Genomic DNA, 25,925 nt, shown 5'->3' with positions numbered 1-25,925 from the left:
CAGGTTTTAGTCCAAACCAAGTTCAGTCCAAACCAGGTTTCAGTCCAAACCAGGTTTCAGTCCAAACCAAGTTCAGTCCAAACCAAGTTCAGTCCAAACCAAGTTCAGTCCAAACCAAGTTCAGTCCAAACCAGGTTTTAGTCCAAACCAAGTTCATTCCAAACCAGTTTCAGTCCAAACCAGGTTTTAGTCCAAACCAAGTTCAGTCCGAACCAAGTTCAGTCCGAACCAAGTTCAGTCCAAACCAAGTTCAGTCCAAACCAAGGTTTAGTCCAAACCAAGTTCAGTCCAAACCAAGTTCAGTCCAAACCAAGTTCATTTCAAACCAAGTTCAGTCCAAACCAGGTTTTAGTCCAAACCAGGTTTTAGTCCAAACCAAGTTCAGTCCAAACCAGGTTTCAGTCCAAACCAGGTTTCAGTCCAAACCAAGTTCAGTCCAAACCAAGTTCAGTCCAAACCAGGTTTTAGTCCAGACCAGGTTTCAGTCCAAACTAGGTTTTAGTCCAAACCAAGTTCAGTCCAAACCAGGTTTCAGTCCAAACCAAGTTCAGTCCAAACCAGGTTTTAGTCCAAACCAAGTTCAGTCCAAACCAGGTTTTAGTCCAAACCAGGTTTTAGTCCAAACCAGGTTCAGTCCAAACCAGGTTTTAGTCCAAACCAAGTTCAGTCCGAACCAAGTTCAGTCCGAACCAAGTTCAGTCCAAACCAAGTTCAGTCCAAACCAAGGTTTAGTCCAAACCAAGTTCAGTCCAAACCAAGTTCAGTCCAAACCAGGTTCAGTCCAAACCAGGTTTCAGTCCAAACCAAGTTCAGTCCAAACCAGTTTTTAGTCCAAACCAAGTTCAGTCCAAACCCAGTTAAGTCCAAACCAAGATTCAGTCCAAACCAGGTTTCAGTCCAAACCAGGTTTCAGTCCAAACCAGGTTTTAGTCCAAACCATGTTCAGTCCAAACCAGGTTTTAGTCCAAACCATGTTCAGTCCAAACCAGGTTCAGTCCAAACCAGGTTCAGTCCAAACCAGGTTTCAGTCCAAACCAAGTTCAGTCCAAACCAGTTTTTAGTCCAAACCAGGTTTTAGTCCAAACCAGGTTCTGTCCAAACCAGGTTTTAGTCCAAACCAAGTTCAGGCCAAACCAGGTTTCAGTATAAACCAAGCTCAGTCCAAACCAAGTTCAGTCCAAACCAGGTTTAAGTCCAAACCAGGTTCAGTCCAAACCAGGTTTTAGTCCAAACCAGGTTTTAGTCCAAACCAGGTTCAGTCCAAACCAGGTTCAGTCCAAACCAGGTTTTAGTCCAAACCAAGTTCAGTCCAAACCAGGTTTTAGTCGAAACCAGGTTCAGTCCAAACCAGGTTTTAGTCCAAACCAAGTTCCGTCCATACCAGGTTTTAGTCCAAACCAAGTTCAGTCCAAACCAGGTTTTAGTCCAAACCAAGTTCATTCCAAACCAAGTTCATTCCAAACCAAGTTCAGTCCAAACCAGGTTTTAGTCCAAACCAAGTTCAGTCCAAACCCAGTTAAGTCCAAACCAAGATTCAGTCCAAACAAGGCTTTAGTCCAAACCAGGTTTTAGTCCAAACCATGTTCAGTCCAAACCAGGTTCAGTCCAAACCAAGTTCAGTCCAAACCAGGTTTCAGTCCAAACCAAGTTCAGTCCAAACCAGTTTTTAGTCCAAACCAGGTTTTAGTCCAAACCAAGTTTAGTCCAAACCAGGTTTTAGTCCAAACCAAGTTCATTCCAAACCAAGTTCAGTCCAAACCAGGTTTTAGTCAAAACCAGGTTCAGTCCAAACCAAGTTCAGTCCGAACCAAGTTCAGTCCAAACCAGGTTTCAGTCCAAACCAGGTTTTAGTCCAAACCAAGTTCAGTCCAAACCAGGTTTCAGTCCAAACCAGGTTTCAGTCCAAACCAGGTTTCAGTCCAAACCAAGTTCAGTCCAAACCAAGTTCAGTCCAAACCAAGTTCAGTCCAGACCAGGTTTTAGTCCAGACCAGGTTTCAGTCCAAACCAGGTTTTAGTCCAAACCAAGTTCAGTCCAAACCAGGTTTCAGTCCAAACCAGGTTTCAGTCCAAACCAAGTTCAGTCCAAACCAGGTTTTAGTCCAAACCAAGTTCAGTCCAAACCAGGTTTTAGTCCAAACCAGGTTCAGTCCAAACCAGGTTTTAGTCCAAACCAAGTTCGGTCCAAACGAGGTTTTAGTCCAAACCAGGTTTTAGTCCAAACCAGGTTCAGTCCAAACCAGGTTTTAGTCCAAACCAAGTTCGGTCCAAACCAGTTTAAGTCCAAACCAGGTTTTACTCCAAACCAAGTTCAGTCCAAACCAGGTTCAGTCCAAACCAAGTTCAGTCCAAACCAGGTTTTAGTCCAAACCAAGTACAGTCCAAACCAGGTTTCAGTATAAACCAAGTTCAGTCCAAACCAAGTTCAGTCCAAACCAGGTTTAAGTCCAAACCAGGTTCAGTCCAAACCAGGTTTTAGTCCAAACCAAGTTTAGTCCAAACCAGGTTTTAGTCCAAACCAGGTTCAGTCCAAACCAGGTTCAGTCCAAACCAGGTTTTAGTCCAAACCAAGTTCAGTCCAAACCAGGTTTTAGTCCAAACCAGGTTTTAGTCCAAACCAAGTTCAGTCCAAACCAAGTTCAGTCCATACCAGGTTCAGTCCAAACCAAGGTTTAGTCCAAACCAAGTTCAGTCCAAACCAAGTTCATTCCAAACCAAGTTCAGTCCAAACCAGGTTTCAGTCCAAACCAGGTTTTAGTCCAAACCAAGTTCAGTCCAAACCAGGTTTCAGTCCAAACCAGGTTTCAGTCCAAACCAAGTTCAGTCCAAACCAAGTTCAGTCCAAACCAAGTTCAGTCCAAACCAAGTTCAGTCCAAACCAGGTTTTAGTCCAAACCAAGTTCATTCCAAACCAGTTTCAGTCCAAACCAGGTTTTAGTCCAAACCAAGTTCAGTCCGAACCAAGTTCAGTCCGAACCAAGTTCAGTCCAAACCAAGTTCAGTCCAAACCAAGGTTTAGTCCAAACCAAGTTCAGTCCAAACCAAGTTCAGTCCAAACCAAGTTCATTCCAAACCAAGTTCAGTCCAAACCAGGTTTTAGTCCAAACCAGGTTTTAGTCCAAACCAGGTTTTAGTCCAAACCAAGTTCAGTCCAAACCAGGTTTCAGTCCAAACCAAGTTCAGTCCAAACCAGGTTTTAGTCCAAACCCAGTTAAGTCCAAACCAGGTTTTAGTCCAAACCAAGTTCAGTCTAAACCAGGTTTTAGTCCAAACCAAGTTAATTCCAAACCAAGTTCAGTCTAAACCAGGTTTTAGTCCAAACCAAGTTCGGTCCAAACCAGGTTTTAGTCCAAACCAGGTTCAGTCCAAACCAGGTTCAGTCCAAACCAGGTTTTAGTCCAAACCAGGTTCAGTCCAAACCACGTTCAGTCCAAACCAAGTTTTAGTCCAAACCAAATTCAGTCCAAATCAGGTTTTAGTCTAAACCAGGTTAAGTCCAAACAAGGTTTCAGTTCAAACCAGGTTTTAGTCCAAAACAGGTTTTAGTCTAAACCAAGTTAAGTCCAAACCAAGTTCATTCCAAACCAGGTTTTAGTCCAAACCAGGTTTTAGTCCAAACAGGTTTTAGTCCAAACCAGGTTTTAGTCCAAACCAGGTTCAGTCCAAACCCGATTGTAGTCCAAATCAGGTTGTAGTCCACACCAGGTTTTAGTCCAAACCACGTTTCAGTCCAAACCAGGTTTTAGTCCAAACCAAGTTCAGTCCAAACCAGGTTTTAGTCCAAACCAAGTTCAGTCCAAACCAGGTTTTAGTCCAAACCAGGTTTTAGTCCAAACCAGGTTCAGTCCAAACCAGGTTTTAGTCCAAACCAAGTTCCGTCCATACCAGGTTTTAGTCCAAACCAAGTTCAGTCCAAACCAGGTTTTAGTCCAAACCCAGTTAAGTCCAAACCAGGTTTTAGTCCAAACCAAGTTAATTCCAAACCAAGTTCAGTCTAAACCAGGTTTTAGTCCAAACCAAGTTAATTCCGAACCAAGTTCAGTCTAAACCAGGTTTTAGTCCAAACCAAGTTCGGTCCAAACCAGGTTTTAGTCCAAACCAGGTTCAGTCCAAACCAGGTTCAGTCCAAACCAGGTTTTAGTCCAAACCAGGTTCAGTCCAAACCAGGTTTCAGTCCAAACCAGGTTTCAGTCCAAACCAAGTTCAGTCCAAACCAGGTTTTAGTCCAAACCAAGTTCAGTCCAAACCAGGTTTTAGTCCAAACCAGGTTCAGTCCAAACCAGGTTTTAGTCCAAACCAAGTTCGGTCCAAACGAGGTTTTAGTCCAAACCAGGTTTTAGTCCAAACCAGGTTCAGTCCAAACCAGGTTTTAGTCCAAACCAAGTTCGGTCCAAACCAGTTTAAGTCCAAACCAGGTTTTACTCCAAACCAAGTTCAGTCCAAACCAGGTTCAGTCCAAACCAAGTTCAGTCCAAACCAGGTTTTAGTCCAAACCAAGTACAGTCCAAACCAGGTTTCAGTATAAACCAAGTTCAGTCCAAACCAAGTTCAGTCCAAACCAGGTTTAAGTCCAAACCAGGTTCAGTCCAAACCAGGTTTTAGTCCAAACCAAGTTTAGTCCAAACCAGGTTTTAGTCCAAACCAGGTTCAGTCCAAACCAGGTTCAGTCCAAACCAGGTTTTAGTCCAAACCAAGTTCAGTCCAAACCAGGTTTTAGTCCAAACCAGGTTTTAGTCCAAACCAAGTTCAGTCCAAACCAAGTTCAGTCCATACCAGGTTCAGTCCAAACCAAGGTTTAGTCCAAACCAAGTTCAGTCCAAACCAAGTTCATTCCAAACCAAGTTCAGTCCAAACCAGGTTTCAGTCCAAACCAGGTTTTAGTCCAAACCAAGTTCAGTCCAAACCAGGTTTCAGTCCAAACCAGGTTTCAGTCCAAACCAAGTTCAGTCCAAACCAAGTTCAGTCCAAACCAAGTTCAGTCCAAACCAAGTTCAGTCCAAACCAGGTTTTAGTCCAAACCAAGTTCATTCCAAACCAGTTTCAGTCCAAACCAGGTTTTAGTCCAAACCAAGTTCAGTCCGAACCAAGTTCAGTCCGAACCAAGTTCAGTCCAAACCAAGTTCAGTCCAAACCAAGGTTTAGTCCAAACCAAGTTCAGTCCAAACCAAGTTCAGTCCAAACCAAGTTCATTCCAAACCAAGTTCAGTCCAAACCAGGTTTTAGTCCAAACCAGGTTTTAGTCCAAACCAGGTTTTAGTCCAAACCAAGTTCAGTCCAAACCAGGTTTCAGTCCAAACCAAGTTCAGTCCAAACCAGGTTTTAGTCCAAACCCAGTTAAGTCCAAACCAGGTTTTAGTCCAAACCAAGTTCAGTCTAAACCAGGTTTTAGTCCAAACCAAGTTAATTCCAAACCAAGTTCAGTCTAAACCAGGTTTTAGTCCAAACCAAGTTCGGTCCAAACCAGGTTTTAGTCCAAACCAGGTTCAGTCCAAACCAGGTTCAGTCCAAACCAGGTTTTAGTCCAAACCAGGTTCAGTCCAAACCACGTTCAGTCCAAACCAAGTTTTAGTCCAAACCAAATTCAGTCCAAATCAGGTTTTAGTCTAAACCAGGTTAAGTCCAAACAAGGTTTCAGTTCAAACCAGGTTTTAGTCCAAAACAGGTTTTAGTCTAAACCAAGTTAAGTCCAAACCAAGTTCATTCCAAACCAGGTTTTAGTCCAAACCAGGTTTTAGTCCAAACAGGTTTTAGTCCAAACCAGGTTTTAGTCCAAACCAGGTTCAGTCCAAACCCGATTGTAGTCCAAATCAGGTTGTAGTCCACACCAGGTTTTAGTCCAAACCACGTTTCAGTCCAAACCAGGTTTTAGTCCAAACCAAGTTCAGTCCAAACCAGGTTTTAGTCCAAACCAAGTTCAGTCCAAACCAGGTTTTAGTCCAAACCAGGTTTTAGTCCAAACCAGGTTCAGTCCAAACCAGGTTTTAGTCCAAACCAAGTTCCGTCCATACCAGGTTTTAGTCCAAACCAAGTTCAGTCCAAACCAGGTTTTAGTCCAAACCCAGTTAAGTCCAAACCAGGTTTTAGTCCAAACCAAGTTAATTCCAAACCAAGTTCAGTCTAAACCAGGTTTTAGTCCAAACCAAGTTAATTCCGAACCAAGTTCAGTCTAAACCAGGTTTTAGTCCAAACCAAGTTCGGTCCAAACCAGGTTTTAGTCCAAACCAGGTTCAGTCCAAACCAGGTTCAGTCCAAACCAGGTTTTAGTCCAAACCAGGTTCAGTCCAAACCACGTTCAGTCCAAACCAGATTTTAGTCCAAACCAGGTTCAGTCCAAACCAGGTTTTAGTCCAAACCAAGTTCAGTCCAAACCAGGTTTTAGTCCAAACCAGGTTTTAGTCCAAACCAGGTTCAGTCCAAACCAGGTTTTAGTCCAAACCAAGTTCCGTCCATACCAGGTTTTAGTCCAAACCAAGTTCAGTCCAAACCAGGTTTTAGTCCAAACCCAGTTAAGTCCAAACCAGGTTTTAGTCCAAACCAAGTTAATTCCAAACCAAGTTCAGTCTAAACCAGGTTTTAGTCCAAACCAAGTTAATTCCAAACCAAGTTCAGTCTAAACCAGGTTTTAGTCCAAACCAAGTTCGGTCCAAACCAGGTTTTAGTCCAAACCAGGTTCAGTCCAAACCAAATTCAGTCCAAATCAGGTTTTAGTCCAAACCAAGTTAATTCCAAACCAAGTTCAGTCTAAAGCAGGTTTTAGTCCAAACCAAGTTCGGTCCAAACCAGGTTTCAGTCCAAACCAGGTTTCAGTCCAAACCAGGTTTTAGTCCAAACCAAGGTCCGTCCAAACCAAGTTCCGTCCAAACCAGGTTTTAGTCCACACCAAGTTCAGTCCAAACCCAGTTAAGTCCAAACCAGGTTTTAGTACAAACCAGGTTTTAATCCAAACCAGGTTTTAGTCCAAACCAAGTTCAGTCCAAACCAGGTTTTAGTCCAAACCAGGTTTTACTCCAAACCAGGTTCAGTCCAAACCAGGTTCAGTCCAAACCAGGTTTCAGTCCAAACCAAGTTCAGTCCAAACCAGTTTTTAGTCCAAACCAAGTTCAGTCCAAACCCAGTTAAGTCCAAACCAAGATTCAGTCCAAACCAGGTTTCAGTCCAAACCAGGTTTCAGTCCAAACCAGGTTTTAGTCCAAACCATGTTCAGTCCAAACCAGGTTTTAGTCCAAACCATGTTCAGTCCAAACCAGGTTCAGTCCAAACCAGGTTCAGTCCAAACCAGGTTTCAGTCCAAACCAAGTTCAGTCCAAACCAGTTTTTAGTCCAAACCAGGTTTTAGTCCAAACCAGGTTCTGTCCAAACCAGGTTTTAGTCCAAACCAAGTTCATTCCAAACCAAGTTCATTCCAAACCAAGTTCAGTCCAAACCAGGTTTTAGTCCAAACCAGGTTTTAGTCCAAACCAGGTTTTAGTCCAAACCAGGTTCAGTCCAAACCAAGTTCAGTCCAAACCAAGTTCAGTCCAAACCAAGGTTTAGTCCAAACCAAGTTCAGTCCAAACCAAGTTCAGTCCAAACCAAGTTCAGTCCAAACCAGGTTTCAGTCCAAACCAGGTTTCAGTCCAAACCAGGTTTTAGTCCAAACCAGGTTTCAGTCCAAACCAGGTTTCAGTCCAAACCAAGTTCAGTCCAAACCAGGTTTTAGTCCAAACCAAGTTCATTCCAAACCAAGTTCATTCCAAACCAAGTTCAGTCCAAACCAGGTTTCAGTCCAAACCTGGTTTTAGTCCAAACCAAGTTCAGTCCAAACCAGGTTTCAGTCCAAACCAGGTTCTGTTCAAACCAGGTTTTAGTCCAAACCAAGTTCAGTCCAAACCAAGTTCATTCCAAACCAGTTTCAGTCCAAACCAGGTTTTAGTCCAAACCAAGTTCAGTCCAAACCAAGTTCAGTCCGAACCAAGTTCAGTCCAAACCAAGGTTTAGTCCAAACCAAGTTCAGTCCAAACCAAGTTCAGTCCAAACCAAGTTCAGTCCAAACCAGGTTTCAGTCCAAACCAGGTTTTAGTCCAAACCAAGTTCAGTCCAAACCAGGTTTCAGTCCAAACCAGGTTTCAGTCCAAACCAAGTTCAGTCCAAACCAAGTTCAGTCCAAACCAAGTTCAGTCCAAACCAAGTTCAGTCCAAACCAGGTTTTAGTCCAAACCAAGTTCATTCCAAACCAGTTTCAGTCCAAACCAGGTTTTAGTCCAAACCAAGTTCAGTCCGAACCAAGTTCAGTCCGAACCAAGTTCAGTCCAAACCAAGTTCAGTCCAAACCAAGGTTTAGTCCAAACCAAGTTCAGTCCAAACCAAGTTCAGTCCAAACCAAGTTCATTCCAAACCAAGTTCAGTCCAAACCAGGTTTTAGTCCAAACCAGGTTTTAGTCCAAACCAAGTTCAGTCCAAACCAGGTTTCAGTCCAAACCAGGTTTCAGTCCAAACCAAGTTCAGTCCAAACCAAGTTCAGTCCAAACCAGGTTTTAGTCCAGACCAGGTTTCAGTCCAAACTAGGTTTTAGTCCAAACCAAGTTCAGTCCAAACCAGGTTTCAGTCCAAACCAAGTTCAGTCCAAACCAGGTTTTAGTCCAAACCAAGTTCAGTCCAAACCAGGTTTTAGTCCAAACCAGGTTTTAGTCCAAACCAGGTTCAGTCCAAACCAGGTTTTAGTCCAAACCAAGTTCGGTCCAAACGAGGTTTTAGTCCAAACCAGGTTTTAGTCCAAACCAGGCTCAGTCCAAACCAGGTTTTAGTCCAAACCAAGTTCGGTCCAAACCAGTTTAAGTCCAAACCAGGTTTTACTCCAAACCAAGTTCAGTCCAAACCAGGTTCAGTCCAAACCAGGTTCAGTCCAAACCAAGTTCAGTCCAAACCAGGTTTTAGTCCAAACCAAGTTCAGTCCAAACCAGGTTTCAGTATAAACCAAGCTCAGTCCAAACCAAGTTCAGTCCAAACCAGGTTTAAGTCCAAACCAGGTTCAGTCCAAACCAGGTTTTAGTCCAAACCAGGTTTTAGTCCAAACCAGGTTCAGTCCAAACCAGGTTCAGTCCAAACCAGGTTTTAGTCCAAACCAAGTTCAGTCCAAACCAGGTTTTAGTCGAAACCAGGTTCAGTCCAAACCAGGTTTTAGTCCAAACCAAGTTCCGTCCATACCAGGTTTTAGTCCAAACCAAGTTCAGTCCAAACCAGGTTTTAGTCCAAACCAAGTTCATTCCAAACCAAGTTCATTCCAAACCAAGTTCAGTCCAAACCAGGTTTTAGTCCAAACCAAGTTCAGTCCAAACCCAGTTAAGTCCAAACCAAGATTCAGTCCAAACAAGGCTTTAGTCCAAACCAGGTTTTAGTCCAAACCATGTTCAGTCCAAACCAGGTTCAGTCCAAACCAAGTTCAGTCCAAACCAGGTTTCAGTCCAAACCAAGTTCAGTCCAAACCAGTTTTTAGTCCAAACCAGGTTTTAGTCCAAACCAAGTTTAGTCCAAACCAGGTTTTAGTCCAAACCAAGTTCATTCCAAACCAAGTTCAGTCCAAACCAGGTTTTAGTCAAAACCAGGTTCAGTCCAAACCAAGTTCAGTCCGAACCAAGTTCAGTCCAAACCAGGTTTCAGTCCAAACCAGGTTTTAGTCCAAACCAAGTTCAGTCCAAACCAGGTTTCAGTCCAAACCAGGTTTCAGTCCAAACCAGGTTTCAGTCCAAACCAAGTTCAGTCCAAACCAAGTTCAGTCCAAACCAAGTTCAGTCCAGACCAGGTTTTAGTCCAGACCAGGTTTCAGTCCAAACCAGGTTTTAGTCCAAACCAAGTTCAGTCCAAACCAGGTTTCAGTCCAAACCAGGTTTCAGTCCAAACCAAGTTCAGTCCAAACCAGGTTTTAGTCCAAACCAAGTTCAGTCCAAACCAGGTTTTAGTCCAAACCAGGTTTTAGTCCAAACCAGGTTCAGTCCAAACCAGGTTTTAGTCCAAACCAAGTTCGGTCCAAACGAGGTTTTAGTCCAAACCAGGTTTTAGTCCAAACCAGGTTCAGTCCAAACCAGGTTTTAGTCCAAACCAAGTTCGGTCCAAACCAGTTTAAGTCCAAACCAGGTTTTACTCCAAACCAAGTTCAGTCCAAACCAGGTTCAGTCCAAACCAAGTTCAGTCCAAACCAGGTTTTAGTCCAAACCAAGTACAGTCCAAACCAGGTTTCAGTATAAACCAAGTTCAGTCCAAACCAAGTTCAGTCCAAACCAGGTTTAAGTCCAAACCAGGTTCAGTCCAAACCAGGTTTTAGTCCAAACCAAGTTTAGTCCAAACCAGGTTTTAGTCCAAACCAGGTTCAGTCCAAACCAGGTTCAGTCCAAACCAGGTTTTAGTCCAAACCAAGTTCAGTCCAAACCAGGTTTTAGTCCAAACCAGGTTTTAGTCCAAACCAAGTTCAGTCCAAACCAAGTTCAGTCCATACCAGGTTCAGTCCAAACCAAGGTTTAGTCCAAACCAAGTTCAGTCCAAACCAAGTTCATTCCAAACCAAGTTCAGTCCAAACCAGGTTTCAGTCCAAACCAGGTTTTAGTCCAAACCAAGTTCAGTCCAAACCAGGTTTCAGTCCAAACCAGGTTTCAGTCCAAACCAAGTTCAGTCCAAACCAAGTTCAGTCCAAACCAAGTTCAGTCCAAACCAAGTTCAGTCCAAACCAGGTTTTAGTCCAAACCAAGTTCATTCCAAACCAGTTTCAGTCCAAACCAGGTTTTAGTCCAAACCAAGTTCAGTCCGAACCAAGTTCAGTCCGAACCAAGTTCAGTCCAAACCAAGTTCAGTCCAAACCAAGGTTTAGTCCAAACCAAGTTCAGTCCAAACCAAGTTCAGTCCAAACCAAGTTCATTCCAAACCAAGTTCAGTCCAAACCAGGTTTTAGTCCAAACCAGGTTTTAGTCCAAACCAAGTTCAGTCCAAACCAGGTTTCAGTCCAAACCAGGTTTCAGTCCAAACCAAGTTCAGTCCAAACCAAGTTCAGTCCAAACCAGGTTTTAGTCCAGACCAGGTTTCAGTCCAAACTAGGTTTTAGTCCAAACCAAGTTCAGTCCAAACCAGGTTTCAGTCCAAACCAAGTTCAGTCCAAACCAGGTTTTAGTCCAAACCAAGTTCAGTCCAAACCAGGTTTTAGTCCAAACCAGGTTTTAGTCCAAACCAGGTTTTAGTCCAAACCAGGTTCAGTCCAAACCAGGTTTTAGTCCAAACCAAGTTCGGTCCAAACGAGGTTTTAGTCCAAACCAGGTTTTAGTCCAAACCAGGCTCAGTCCAAACCAGGTTTTAGTCCAAACCAAGTTCGGTCCAAACCAGTTTAAGTCCAAACCAGGTTTTACTCCAAACCAAGTTCAGTCCAAACCAGGTTCAGTCCAAACCAGGTTCAGTCCAAACCAAGTTCAGTCCAAACCAGGTTTTAGTCCAAACCAAGTTCAGTCCAAACCAGGTTTCAGTATAAACCAAGCTCAGTCCAAACCAAGTTCAGTCCAAACCAGGTTTAAGTCCAAACCAGGTTCAGTCCAAACCAGGTTTTAGTCCAAACCAGGTTTTAGTCCAAACCAGGTTCAGTCCAAACCAGGTTCAGTCCAAACCAGGTTTTAGTCCAAACCAAGTTCAGTCCAAACCAGGTTTTAGTCGAAACCAGGTTCAGTCCAAACCAGGTTTTAGTCCAAACCAAGTTCCGTCCATACCAGGTTTTAGTCCAAACCAAGTTCAGTCCAAACCAGGTTTTAGTCCAAACCAAGTTCATTCCAAACCAAGTTCATTCCAAACCAAGTTCAGTCCAAACCAGGTTTTAGTCCAAACCAAGTTCAGTCCAAACCCAGTTAAGTCCAAACCAAGATTCAGTCCAAACAAGGCTTTAGTCCAAACCAGGTTTTAGTCCAAACCATGTTCAGTCCAAACCAGGTTCAGTCCAAACCAAGTTCAGTCCAAACCAGGTTTCAGTCCAAACCAAGTTCAGTCCAAACCAGTTTTTAGTCCAAACCAGGTTTTAGTCCAAACCAGGTTCTGTCCAAACCAGGTTTTAGTCCAAACCAAGTTTTAGTCCAAACCAAGTTCAGTCCAAACCAGGTTTTAGTCAAAACCAGGTTCAGTCCAAACCAAGTTTAGTCCAAACCAGGTTTTAGTCCAAACCAAGTTCATTCAAAACCAGTTTCAGTCCAAACCAGGTTTTAGTCCAAACCAAGTTCAGTCCAAACCAAGTTCAGTCCGAACCAAGTTCAGTCCAAACCAGGTTTCAGTCCAAACCAGGTTTTAGTCCAAACCAGGTTTCAGTCCAAACCAGGTTTCAGTCCAAACCAGGTTTCAGTCCAAACCAGGTTTCAGTCCAAACCAAGTTCAGTCCAAACCAAGTTCAGTCCAAACCAAGTTCAGTCCAGACCAGGTTTTAGTCCAGACCAGGTTTCAGTCCAAACCAGGTTTTAGTCCGAACCAAGTTCAGTCCAAACCAGGTTTCAGTCCAAACCAGGTTTCAGTCCAAACCAAGTTCAGTCCAAACCAGGTTTTAGTCCAAACCAAGTTCAGTCCAAACCAGGTTTTAGTCCAAACCAGGTTTTAGTCCAAACCAGGTTCAGTCCAAACCAGGTTTTAGTCCAAACCAAGTTCGGTCCAAACGAGGTTTTAGTCCAAACCAGGTTTTAGTCCAAACCAGGTTCAGTCCAAACCAGGTTTTAGTCCAAACCAAGTTCGGTCCAAACCAGTTTAAGTCCAAACCAGGTTTTACTCCAAACCAAGTTCAGTCCAAACCAGGTTCAGTCCAAACCAAGTTCAGTCCAAACCAGGTTTTAGTCCAAACCAAGTACAGTCCAAACCAGGTTTCAGTATAAACCAAGCTCAGTCCAAACCAAGTTCAGTCCAAACCAGGTTTAAGTCCAAACCAGGTTCAGTCCAAACCAGGTTTTAGTCCAAACCAAGTTTAGTCCAAACCAGGTTTTAGTCCAAACCAGGTTCAGTCCAAACCAGGTTCAGTCCAAACCAGGTTTTAGTCCAAACCAAGTTCAGTCCAAACCAGGTTTTAGTCCAAACCAGGTTCAGTCCAAACCAGGTTTTAGTCCAAACCAAGTTCCGTCCATACCAGGTTTTAGTCCAAACCAAGTTCAATCCAAACCAGGTTTTAGTCCAAACCAAGTTCAGTCCAAACCAGGTTTTAGTCCAAACCCAGTTAAGTCCAAACCAGGTTTTAGTCCAAACCAAGTTCATTCCAAACCAAGTTCAGTCTAAACCAGGTTTTAGTCCAAACCAGGTTTTAGTCCAAACCAGGTTCAGTCCAAACCAGGTTTTAGTCCAAACCAAATTTAGTCCAAACCAGGTTTTAGTCCAAACCAAGTTCATTGCAAACCAGTTTCTAGTCCAAACCAAGTTCAGTCCAAACCAGGTTTTAGTCCAAACCAGGTTCAGTCCAAACCAGGTTTTAGTCCAAACCAGGTTTCAGTCCAAACCAAGTTCAGTCCAAACCAGGTTTCAGTCCAAACCAGGTTTCAGTCCAAACCAAGTTCAGTCCAAACCAAGTTCAGTCCAAACCAAGTTCAGTCCAAACCAAGTTCAGTCCAAACCAGGTTTTAGTCCAAACCAAGTTCATTCCAAACCAGTTTCAGTCCAAACCAGGTTTTAGTCCAAACCAAGTTCAGTCCGAACCAAGTTCAGTCCGAACCAAGTTCAGTCCAAACCAAGTTCAGTCCAAACCAAGGTTTAGTCCAAACCAAGTTCAGTCCAAACCAAGTTCAGTCCAAACCAAGTTCATTCCAAACCAAGTTCAGTCCAAACCAGGTTTTAGTCCAAACCAGGTTTTAGTCCAAACCAAGTTCAGTCCAAACCAGGTTTCAGTCCAAACCAGGTTTCAGTCCAAACCAAGTTCAGTCCAAACCAAGTTCAGTCCAAACCAGGTTTTAGTCCAGACCAGGTTTCAGTCCAAACTAGGTTTTAGTCCAAACCAAGTTCAGTCCAAACCAGGTTTCAGTCCAAACCAAGTTCAGTCCAAACCAGGTTTTAGTCCAAACCAAGTTCAGTCCAAACCAGGTTTTAGTCCAAACCAGGTTTTAGTCCAAACCAGGTTTTAGTCCAAACCAGGTTCAGTCCAAACCAGGTTTTAGTCCAAACCAAGTTCGGTCCAAACGAGGTTTTAGTCCAAACCAGGTTTTAGTCCAAACCAGGCTCAGTCCAAACCAGGTTTTAGTCCAAACCAAGTTCGGTCCAAACCAGTTTAAGTCCAAACCAGGTTTTACTCCAAACCAAGTTCAGTCCAAACCAGGTTCAGTCCAAACCAGGTTCAGTCCAAACCAAGTTCAGTCCAAACCAGGTTTTAGTCCAAACCAAGTTCAGTCCAAACCAGGTTTCAGTATAAACCAAGCTCAGTCCAAACCAAGTTCAGTCCAAACCAGGTTTAAGTCCAAACCAGGTTCAGTCCAAACCAGGTTTTAGTCCAAACCAGGTTTTAGTCCAAACCAGGTTCAGTCCAAACCAGGTTCAGTCCAAACCAGGTTTTAGTCCAAACCAAGTTCAGTCCAAACCAGGTTTTAGTCGAAACCAGGTTCAGTCCAAACCAGGTTTTAGTCCAAACCAAGTTCCGTCCATACCAGGTTTTAGTCCAAACCAAGTTCAGTCCAAACCAGGTTTTAGTCCAAACCAAGTTCATTCCAAACCAAGTTCATTCCAAACCAAGTTCAGTCCAAACCAGGTTTTAGTCCAAACCAAGTTCAGTCCAAACCCAGTTAAGTCCAAACCAAGATTCAGTCCAAACAAGGCTTTAGTCCAAACCAGGTTTTAGTCCAAACCATGTTCAGTCCAAACCAGGTTCAGTCCAAACCAAGTTCAGTCCAAACCAGGTTTCAGTCCAAACCAAGTTCAGTCCAAACCAGTTTTTAGTCCAAACCAGGTTTTAGTCCAAACCAGGTTCTGTCCAAACCAGGTTTTAGTCCAAACCAAGTTTTAGTCCAAACCAAGTTCAGTCCAAACCAGGTTTTAGTCAAAACCAGGTTCAGTCCAAACCAAGTTTAGTCCAAACCAGGTTTTAGTCCAAACCAAGTTCATTCAAAACCAGTTTCAGTCCAAACCAGGTTTTAGTCCAAACCAAGTTCAGTCCAAACCAAGTTCAGTCCGAACCAAGTTCAGTCCAAACCAGGTTTCAGTCCAAACCAGGTTTTAGTCCAAACCAGGTTTCAGTCCAAACCAGGTTTCAGTCCAAACCAGGTTTCAGTCCAAACCAGGTTTCAGTCCAAACCAAGTTCAGTCCAAACCAAGTTCAGTCCAAACCAAGTTCAGTCCAGACCAGGTTTTAGTCCAGACCAGGTTTCAGTCCAAACCAGGTTTTAGTCCGAACCAAGTTCAGTCCAAACCAGGTTTCAGTCCAAACCAGGTTTCAGTCCAAACCAAGTTCAGTCCAAACCAGGTTTTAGTCCAAACCAAGTTCAGTCCAAACCAGGTTTTAGTCCAAACCAGGTTTTAGTCCAAACCAGGTTCAGTCCAAACCAGGTTTTAGTCCAAACCAAGTTCGGTCCAAACGAGGTTTTAGTCCAAACCAGGTTTTAGTCCAAACCAGGTTCAGTCCAAACCAGGTTTTAGTCCAAACCAAGTTCGGTCCAAACCAGTTTAAGTCCAAACCAGGTTTTACTCCAAACCAAGTTCAGTCCAAACCAGGTTCAGTCCAAACCAAGTTCAGTCCAAACCAGGTTTTAGTCCAAACCAAGTACAGTCCAAACCAGGTTTCAGTATAAACCAAGCTCAGTCCAAACCAAGTTCAGTCCAAACCAGGTTTAAGTCCAAACCAGGTTCAGTCCAAACCAGGTTTTAGTCCAAACCAAGTTTAGTCCAAACCAGGTTTTAGTCCAAACCAGGTTCAGTCCAAACCAAGTTCAGTCCAAACCAGGTTTTAGTCCAAACCAAGTTCAGTCCAAACCAGGTTTTAGTCCAAACCAGGTTCAGTCCAAACCAGGTTTTAGTCCAAACCAAGTTCCGTCCATACCAGGTTTTAGTCCAAACCAAGTTCAATCCAAACCAGGTTTTAGTCCAAACCAAGTTCAGTCCAAACCAGGTTTTAGTCCAAACCCAGTTAAGTCCAAACCAGGTTTTAGTCCAAACCAAGTTCATTCCAAACCAAGTTCAGTCTAAACCAGGTTTTAGTCCAAACCAGGTTTTAGTCCAAACCAGGTTCAGTCCAAACCAGGTTTTAGTCCAAACCAAATTTAGTCCAAACCAGGTTTTAGTCCAAACCAAGTTCATTGCAAACCAGTTTCTAGTCCAAACCAAGTTCAGTCCAAACCCAGTTAAGTCCAAACCAGGTTTTAGTCCAAACCAGGTTCAGTCCAAACCAGGTTTTAGTCCAAACCAGGTTTCAGTCCAAACCAGGTTTCAGTCCAAACCAGGTTTTAGTCCAAACCAGGTTTTAGTCCAAACCAAGTTCAGTCCAAACCCAGTTAAGTCCAAACCAAGATTCAGTCCAAACAAGGCTTTAGTCCAAACCAGGTTTTAGTCCAAACCAGGTTTTAGTCCAAACCAGGTTTTAGTCCAAACCCAGTTAAGTCCAAACCAAGATTCAGTCCAAACAAGGTTTTAGTCCAAACCAAGTTCAGTCCAAACAAGGTTTTAGTCCAAACCAAGTTCAGTCCAAACCAGGCTTTAGTCCAAACCAGGTTTTAGTCCAAACCAGGTTTTAGTCCAAACCAGGTTTTAGTCCAAACCAGGTTTTAGTCCAAACCAAGTTCAGTCCAAACCAGGTTCAGTCCAAACCAAGTTCAGTCCAAACCAGGTTTCAGTCCAAACCAAGTTCAGTCCAAACCAGTTTTTAGTCCAAACCAAGTTCAGTCCAAACCAAGTTCAGTCTAAACCAGGTTTTAGTCCAAACCAGGTTTCAGTCCAAACCAAGTTCAGTCCAAACCAAGTTCAGTCCAAACCAGGTTTTAGTCAAAACCAGGTTCAGTCCAAACCAGGTTTTAGTACAAACCAGGTTTTAGTCCAAAACAAGTTCATTCCAAACCAGTTTCAGTCCAAACCAGGTTTTAGTCCAAACCAAGTTCAGTCCAAACCAAGTTCAGTCCAAACCAAGTTCAGTCCGAACCAAGTTCAGTCCAAACCAGGTTTTAGTCCAAACCAGGTTCAGTCCAAACCAAGTTCATTCCAAACCAGGTTCAGTCCAAACCAGGTTTTAGTCCAAACCAGGTTTTAGTCCAAACCAAGTTTAGTCCAAACCAAGTTTAGTCCAAACCAAGTTCAGTCCAAACCAAGTTCAGTCCAAACCGGGTTTTAGTCCAAACCAAGTTCAGTCCAAACCAGGTTTTAGTCCAAACCAGGTTTTAGCCCAAACCAGGTTCAGTCCAAACCAAGTTTTAGTCCAAACCAAGTTCGGTCCAAACCAGGTTTTAGTCCAAACCAGGTTTTAGTCCAAACCAAGTTCGGTCCAAACCAGTTTCAGTCCAAACCAGGTTTTAGTCCAAACCAAGTTCAGTCCAAACCAAGTTCAGTCCAAACCAGGTTTTAGTCCAAACCAAATTTAGTCCAAACCAGGTTTTAGTCCAAACCAAGTTCATTCCAAACCAGTTTCTAGTCCAAACCAAGTTCAGTCCAAACCCAGTTAAGTCCAAACCAAGATTCAGTCCAAACAAGGTTTTAGTCCAAACCAAGTTCAGTCCAGACCAGGTTTTAGTCCAAACCAAGTTCAGTCCAAACCAGGCTTTAGTCCAAACCAGGCTTTAGTCCAAACCAGGTTTTAGTCCAAACCAGGTTTTAGTCCAAACCAAGTTCAGTCCAAACCAGGTTCAGTCCAAACCAAGTTCAGTCCAAACCAGGTTTCAGTCCAAACCAAGTTCAGTCCAAACCAGTTTTTAGTCCAAACCAAGTTCAGTCCAAACCAAGTTCAGTCCAAACCAAGTTCAGTCCAAACCAGGTTTTAGTCCAAACCAGGTTTTAGTCCAAACCAGGTTTTAGTCCAAACCAAGTTCAGTCCAAACCAGGTTCAGTCCAAACCAAGTTCAGTCCAAACCAGGTTTCAGTCCAAACCAAGTTCAGTCCAAACCAGTTTTTAGTCCAAACCAAGTTCAGTCCAAACCAAGTTCGGTCCAAACCAGGTTTTAGTCCAAACCAGGTTCAGTCCAAACCAGGTTCAGTCCAAACCAGGTTTTAGTCCAAAACAAGTTCATTCCAAACCAGTTTCAGTCCAAACCAGGTTTTAGTCCAAACCAAGTTCAGTCCAAACCAAGTTCAGTCCAAACCAAGTTCAGTCCAAACCAAGTTCAGTCCGAACCAAGTTCAGTCCAAACCAGGTTTTAGTCCAAACCAAGTTCAGTCCAAACCAAGTTCATTCCAAACCAGGTTCAGTCCAAACCAGGTTCAGTCCAAACCAGGTTTTAGTCCAAACCAAGTTTAGTCCAAACCAAGTTTAGTCCAAACCAAGTTCAGTCCAAACCGGGTTTTAGTCCAAACCAAGTTCAGTCCAAACCAGGTTTTAGTCCAAACCAGGTTTTAGCCCAAACCAGGTTCAGTCCAAACCAAGTTTTAGTCCAAACCAAGTTCGGTCCAAACCAGGTTTTAGTCCAAACCAGGTTTTGGTCCAAACCAAGTTCGGTCCAAACCAGTTTCAGTCCAAACCAGGTTTTAGTCCAAACCAAGTTCAGTCCAAACCAAGTTCAGTCCAAACCAGGTTTTAGTCCAAACCAAATTTAGTCCAAACCAGGTTTTAGTCCAAACCAAGTTCATTCCAAACCAGTTTCTAGTCCAAACCAAGTTCAGTCCAAACCCAGTTAAGTCCAAACCAAGATTCAGTCCAAACAAGGTTTTAGTCCAAACCAAGTTCAGTCCAGACCAGGTTTTAGTCCAAACCAAGTTCAGTCCAAACCAGGCTTTAGTCCAAACCAAGTTCAGTCCAAACCAGGCTTTAGTCCAAACCAGGTTTTAGTCCAAACCAGGTTTTAGTCCAAACCAAGTTCAGTCCAAACCAGGTTCAGTCCAAACCAAGTTCAGTCCAAACCAGGTTTCAGTCCAAACCAAGTTCAGTCCAAACCAGTTTTTAGTCCAAACCAAGTTCAGTCCAAACCAAGTTCAGTCCAAACCAGGTTTTAGTCCAAACCAGGTTTTAGTCCAAACCAGGTTTTAGTCAGTACCAGACAGAGGAGATGGAGAAATCTTACACACAACCTTCTCAAGATTTCAATTGAACATTTTATTAGGACTGAAAATGATGAAGATGATGAAGATGAGAAGGAAAATGATGAAGATCAGGATGTCATCTTTCAGTCAAACGGTTTTAATTTAATCGCACGAATAAACGAGAAAATTAAATAATTATTAGATTAAGCTGATCCGTCTGGTTCCATACTACTTACGTTCTGCTGAGGTTCTACTTACGTTCCGCTGAGGTTCTACTTACGTTCCGCTGAGGTTCTACTTACGTTCTGCTGAGGTTCTACTTATGTTCTGCTGAGGTTCTACTTACGTTCTGCTGAAGTTCTACTTACGTTCTGCTGAAGTTCTACTTACGTTCTGCTGAGGTTCTACTTACGTTCTGCTGAAGTTCTACTTATGTTCTGCTGAAGTTCTACTTACGTTCTGCTGAGGTTCTACTTACGTTCTGCTGAGGTTCTACTTATGTTCTGCTGAGGTTCTACTTACGTGAAGCTCTACTCATGTTCCGCTGAGGTTCTGCTGATGTTCTACTCTGGTTTTTTTTTAAGTTCCACTGAGGTTGTAGTCAGGTTCTACTGAGGTTATACTCAGGTTCTACACTGGTTCTGACAGCTGTTGGACCTTCTTTAGCAGACCTCAGAGCCTACATCTCACAAATGCTCCGCTTCCAGGTCCGGAACCGGGTCCTGGCTTCGGTCCGGAATAGTTCGGGAAGATTCGGGGTGGAACACTGGACCCGATAGTTGTGGTCCGGTTTCGTCCGCCTGTCACGGTACTGTTGAACTTTTCCAGAACTCTGGACTGTCCCAGAGAGCTGACACCGAACGGAACCAGAACCTGAACCGATCCGGATGCTAATGGAAGCTAACAGCTAAGAGGAACTTGTTGTTTTACTCAACGCCAACATTTAAAAAAAAAAAAAAAAAAAGCTCAAAGTTTCTGCCTTCACTCCAACTTTCTGATCCGTCAACGTTCCGACCAGAACCACAGACTCTCCTCCAACAATAGTCCGAACCGTACCTCATTCCAGAACCGGTCCAGGAGGAAGTAGCGGAAAGTTCTGCAGAACACCTGAAGGTCGGGCCGCGTCCCAATACGCTCACACTTCCACCTCCACTGCGCATGCTCAGAGGGGACCCGCTGTTACGTAACATGCTGCTCCACATCGCATGCGCGTGCATGTAAAAGGGCACAACACCATCATGCGCGTGCGTGTGAAAAGTCACTGTGGCCCAAATGAAAAAGAATACAAAATTAAACTATTAACTTCCTGAGGAGGTTCTACGGCGGAATGTTCCTGCATGGCGTCCGAGGAGAACCGCGGAGGAGGTTCTACGGCGGAATGTTCCGGCATGGCGTCCGAGGAGAACCGCGGAGGAGGTCCGTCTTTCAGGACCCTAGAGACCAGGTGGAGGTCCGTCTTTCAGGATCCTAGAGACCAGGCGGAGGTCCGTCTTTCAGGATCCCAGAGACCAGGTGGAGGTCCGTCTTTCAGGATCCCAGAGACCAGGTGGAGGTCCGTCTTTCAGGATCCCAGAGACCAGGTGGAGGTCCGTCTTTCAGGATCCCAGAGACCAGGTGGAGGTCCGTCTTTCAGGATCCCAGAGACCAGGTGGAGGTCCGTCTTTCAGGATCCCAGAGACCAGGTGGAGGTCCGTCTTTCAGGATCCTAGAGACCAGGTGGAGGTCCGTCTTTCAGGATCCTAGAGACCAGGTGGAGGTCCGTCTTTCAGGATCCCAGAGACCAGGTGGAGGTCCGTCTTTCAGGATCCTAGAGACCAGGTGGAGGTCCGTCTTTCAGGATCCTAGAGACCAGGTGGAGGTCCGTCTTTCAGGATCCTAGAGACCAGGTGGAGGTCGGTCTTTCAGGATCCTAGAGACCAGGTGTAAGTCCGTCTTTCAGGATCCTAGAGACCAGGTGGAGGTCCGTCTTCCAGGACCCTAGAGACCAGGTGGAAGTCCGTCTTCCAGGACCCTAGAGACCAGGTGGAAGTCCGTCTTTCAGGATCCTAGAGACCAGGTGGAGGTCCGTCTTTCAGGACCCTAGAGACCAGGTGGAGGTCCGTCTTTCAGGATCCTAGAGACCAGGTGGAGGTCCGTCTTTCAGGATCCTAGAGACCAGGTGGAGGTCCGTCTTTCAGGATCCTAGAGACCAGGTGGAGGTCCGTCTTTCAGGATCCTAGAGACCAGGTGGAGGTCCGTCTTTCAGGATCCCAGAGACCAGGTGGAGGTCCGTCTTTCAGGATCCTAGAGACCAGGTGGAGGTCGGTCTTTCAGGATCCTAGAGACCAGGTGGAGGTCCGTCTTTCAGGATCCTAGAGACCAGGTGGAGGTCGGTCTTTCAGGATCCTAGAGACCAGGTGGAAGTCCGTCTTTCAGGATCCTAGAGACCAGGTGGAGGTCCGTCTTCCAGGACCCTAGAGACCAGGTGGAAGTCCGTCTTTCAGGATCCTAGAGACCAGGTGGAGGTCCGTCTTTCAGGATCCTAGAGACCAGGTGGAGGTCCGTCTTTCAGGATCCTAGAGACCAGGTGGAGGTCCGTCTTTCAGGATCCTAGAGACCAGGTGGAGGTCCGTCTTTCAGGACCCCAGAGACCAGGTGGAGGTCCGTCTTTCAGGATCCTAGAGACCAGGTGGAGGTCCGTCTTTCAGGATCCTAGAGACCAGGTGGAGGTCCGTCTTTCAGGATCCTAGAGACCAGGTGGAGGTCCGTCTTTCAGGATCCTAGAGACCAGGTGGAGGTCCGTCTTTCAGGACCCTAGAGACCAGGTGGAGGTCCGTCTTTCAGGACCCTAGAGACCAGGTGGAGGTCCGTCTTTCAGGACCCTAGAGACCAGGTGGAGGTCCGTCTTTCAGGATCCTAGAGACCAGGTGGAGGTCCGTCTTTCAGGATCCTAGAGACCAGGTGGAGGTCCGTCTTTCAGGACCCTAGAGACCAGGTGGAGGTCCGTCTTTCAGGATCCTAGAGACCAGGTGGAGGTCCGTCTTTCAGGATCCTAGAGACCAGGTGGAGGTCCGTCTTTCAGGATCCCAGAGACCAGGTGGAGGTCTGTCTTTCAGGATCCCAGAGACCAGGTGGAGGTCCGTCTTTCAGGACCCTAGAGACCAGGTGGAGGTCCGTCTTTCAGGATCCTAGAGACCAGGTGGAGGTCCGTCTTTCAGGATCCTAGAGACCAGGTGGAGGTCCGTCTTTCAGGATCCTAGAGACCAGGTGGAGGTCCGTCTTTCAGGACCCTAGAGACCAGGTGGAGGTCCGTCTTTCAGGATCCTAGAGACCAGGCGGAGGTCCGTCTTTCAGGATCCTAGAGACCAGGCGGAGGTCCGTCTTTCAGGATCCTAGAGACCAGGCGGAGGTCCGTCTTTCAGGATCCTAGAGACCAGGCGGAGGTCCGTCTTTCAGGATCCTAGAGACCAGGCGGAGGTCCGTCTTTCAGGATCCTAGAGACCAGGCGGAGGTCCGTCTTTCAGGACCCTAGAGACCAGGTGGAGGTCCGTCTTTCAGGATCCTAGAGACCAGGTGGAGGTCCGTCTTTCAGGATCCTAGAGACCAGGTGGAGGTCCGTCTTTCAGGATCCTAGAGACCAGGTGGAGGTCCGTCTTTCAGGATCCTAGAGACCAGGTGGAGGTCGGTCTTTCAGGATCCTAGAGACCAGGTGGAGGTCGGTCTTTCAGGATCCTAGAGACCAGGTGGAGGTCCGTCTTTCAGGATCCTAGAGACCAGGTGGAGGTCCGTCTTCCAGGATCCTAGAGACCAGGTGGAGGTCCGTCTTTCAGGATCCTAGAGACCAGGTGGAGGTCCGTCTTTCAGGATCCCAGAGACCAGGTGGAGGTCCGTCTTTCAGGATCCCAGAGACCAGGTGGAGGTCCGTCTTTCAGGATCCTAGAGACCAGGTGGAGGTCCGTCTTTCAGGATCCCAGAGACCAGGTGGAGGTCCGTCTTTCAGGACTCTAGAGACCAGGTGGAGGTCCGTCTTTCAGGATCCCAGAGACCAGGTGGAGGTCCGTCTTTCAGGGTCCTAGAGACCAGGTGGAGGTCCGTCTTTCAGGGTCCTAGAGACCAGGTGGAGGTCCGTCTTTCAGGATCCTAGAGACCAGGTGGAGGTCCGTCTTTCAGGATCCTAGAGACCAGGTGGAGGTCCGTCTTTCAGGATCCTAGAGACCAGGTGGAGGTCCGTCTTTCAGGATCCTAGAGACCAGGTGGAGGTCCGTCTTTCAGGATCCTAGAGACCAGGTGGAGGTCCGTCTTTCAGGATCCTAGAGACCAGGTGGAGGTCCGTCTTTCAGGATCCTAGAGACCAGGTGGAGGTCCGTCTTTCAGGATCCTAGAGACCAGGTGGAGGTCCGTCTTTCAGGATTCTAGAGACCAGGTGGAGGTCCGTCTTTCAGGATCCTAGAGACCAGGTGGAGGTCCGTCTTTCAGGATCCTAGAGACCAGGTGGAGGTCCGTCTTTCAGGATCCTAGAGACCAGGTGGAGGTCCGTCTTTCAGGATCCTAGAGACCAGGTGGAGGTCCGTCTTTCAGGACCCTAGAGACCAGGTGGAGGTCCGTCTTTCAGGATCCTAGAGACCAGGTGGAGGTCCGTCTTTCAGGATCCCAGAGACCAGGTGGAGGTCCGTCTTTCAGGACCCTAGAGACCAGGTGGAGGTCCGTCTTTCAGGTTCCCAGAGACCAGGTGGAGGTCCGTCTTTCAGGATCCTAGAGACCAGGTGGAGGTCCGTCTTTCAGGATCCTAGAGACCAGGTGGAGGTCCGTCTTTCAGGATCCTAGAGACCAGGTGGAGGTCCGTCTTTCAGGATCCTAGAGACCAGGTGGAGGTCCGTCTTTCAGGACCCCAGAGACCAGGTGGAGGTCCGTCTTTCAGGATCCTAGAGACCAGGTGGAGGTCCGTCTTTCAGGATCCTAGAGACCAGGTGGAGGTCCGTCTTTCAGGACCCTAGAGACCAGGTGGAGGTCCGTCTTTCAGGATCCTAGAGACCAGGTGGAGGTCCGTCTTTCAGGACCCTAGAGACCAGGTGGAGGTCCGTCTTTCAGGATCCTAGAGACCAGGTGGAGGTCCGTCTTTCAGGATCCTAGAGACCAGGTGGAGGTCCGTCTTTCAGGACCCTAGAGACCAGGTGGAGGTCCGTCTTTCAGGATCCTAGAGACCAGGTGGAGGTCCGTCTTTCAGGATCCTAGAGACCAGGTGGAGGTCCGTCTTTCAGGATCCCAGAGACCAGGTGGAGGTCTGTCTTTCAGGATCCCAGAGACCAGGTGGAGGTCCGTCTTTCAGGACCCTAGAGACCAGGTGGAGGTCCGTCTTTCAGGATCCTAGAGACCAGGTGGAGGTCCGTCTTTCAGGATCCTAGAGACCAGGTGGAGGTCCGTCTTTCAGGATCCTAGAGACCAGGTGGAGGTCCGTCTTTCAGGATCCTAGAGACCAGGTGGAGGTCCGTCTTTCAGGATCCTAGAGACCAGGTGGAGGTCCGTCTTTCAGGACCCTAGAGACCAGGTGGAGGTCCGTCTTTCAGGACCCTAGAGACCAGGTGGAGGTCCGTCTTTCAGGATCCTAGAGACCAGGCGGAGGTCCGTCTTTCAGGATCCTAGAGACCAGGTGGAGGTCCGTCTTTCAGGATCCTAGAGACCAGGCGGAGGTCCGTCTTTCAGGATCCTAGAGACCAGGCGGAGGTCCGTCTTTCAGGATCCTAGAGACCAGGCGGAGGTCGGTCTTTCAGGATCCTAGAGACCAGGCGGAGGTCCGTCTTTCAGGATCCTAGAGACCAGGCGGAGGTCCGTCTTTCAGGACCCTAGAGACCAGGTGGAGGTCCGTCTTTCAGGATCCTAGAGACCAGGCGGAGGTCCGTCTTTCAGGATCCTAGAGACCAGGCGGAGGTCCGTCTTTCAGGATCCTAGAGACCAGGCGGAGGTCCGTCTTTCAGGATCCTAGAGACCAGGCGGAGGTCCGTCTTTCAGGATCCTAGAGACCAGGCGGAGGTCCGTCTTTCAGGATCCTAGAGACCAGGCGGAGGTCCGTCTTTCAGGATCCTAGAGACCAGGTGGAGGTCCGTCTTTCAGGATCCTAGAGACCAGGTGGAGGTCCGTCTTTCAGGATCCTAGAGACCAGGTGGAGGTCCGTCTTTCAGGATCCTAGAGACCAGGTGGAGGTCCGTCTTTCAGGATCCTAGAGACCAGGTGGAGGTCGGTCTTTCAGGATCCTAGAGACCAGGTGGAGGTCGGTCTTTCAGGATCCTAGAGACCAGGTGGAGGTCCGTCTTTCAGGATCCTAGAGACCAGGTGGAGGTCCGTCTTCCAGGATCCTAGAGACCAGGTGGAGGTCCGTCTTTCAGGATCCTAGAGACCAGGTGGAGGTCCGTCTTTCAGGATCCCAGAGACCAGGTGGAGGTCCGTCTTTCAGGATCCCAGAGACCAGGTGGAGGTCCGTCTTTCAGGATCCTAGAGACCAGGTGGAGGTCCGTCTTTCAGGATCCCAGAGACCAGGTGGAGGTCCGTCTTTCAGGACTCTAGAGACCAGGTGGAGGTCCGTCTTTCAGGATCCCAGAGACCAGGTGGAGGTCCGTCTTTCAGGGTCCTAGAGACCAGGTGGAGGTCCGTCTTTCAGGGTCCTAGAGACCAGGTGGAGGTCCGTCTTTCAGGATCCTAGAGACCAGGTGGAGGTCCGTCTTTCAGGATCCTAGAGACCAGGTGGAGGTCCGTCTTTCAGGATCCTAGAGACCAGGTGGAGGTCCGTCTTTCAGGATCCTAGAGACCAGGTGGAGGTCCGTCTTTCAGGATCCTAGAGACCAGGTGGAGGTC

The 25,925-nt window shown here is 46.4% G+C and overlaps 1 protein-coding gene across 1 annotated transcript in view; it reads right to left on the bottom strand.

Moving 5' to 3' along the window:
* Window positions 1-20,248, bottom strand: part of abcd1 (ATP-binding cassette, sub-family D (ALD), member 1) — a gene marked incomplete at its 3' end in the record, with an annotated part of 300,493 nt that extends 280,245 nt beyond the window's left edge. The window contains exon 1 of the mRNA XM_079238616.1: window positions 20,157-20,248. The remainder of the gene's footprint in view (window positions 1-20,156) is intronic.
* Between the last annotated feature and the right edge of the window lie 5,677 nt (window positions 20,249-25,925).

Source organism: Telmatherina bonti (genome assembly GCF_933228915.1).
Source record: "Telmatherina bonti genome assembly, chromosome: 4".
NCBI classification, from domain to species: Eukaryota; Metazoa; Chordata; class Actinopteri; order Atheriniformes; family Telmatherinidae; genus Telmatherina; species Telmatherina bonti.
Note: the sequence above shows the minus strand (reverse complement) of the source record. Positions and strands in the feature narration are given on the sequence as shown.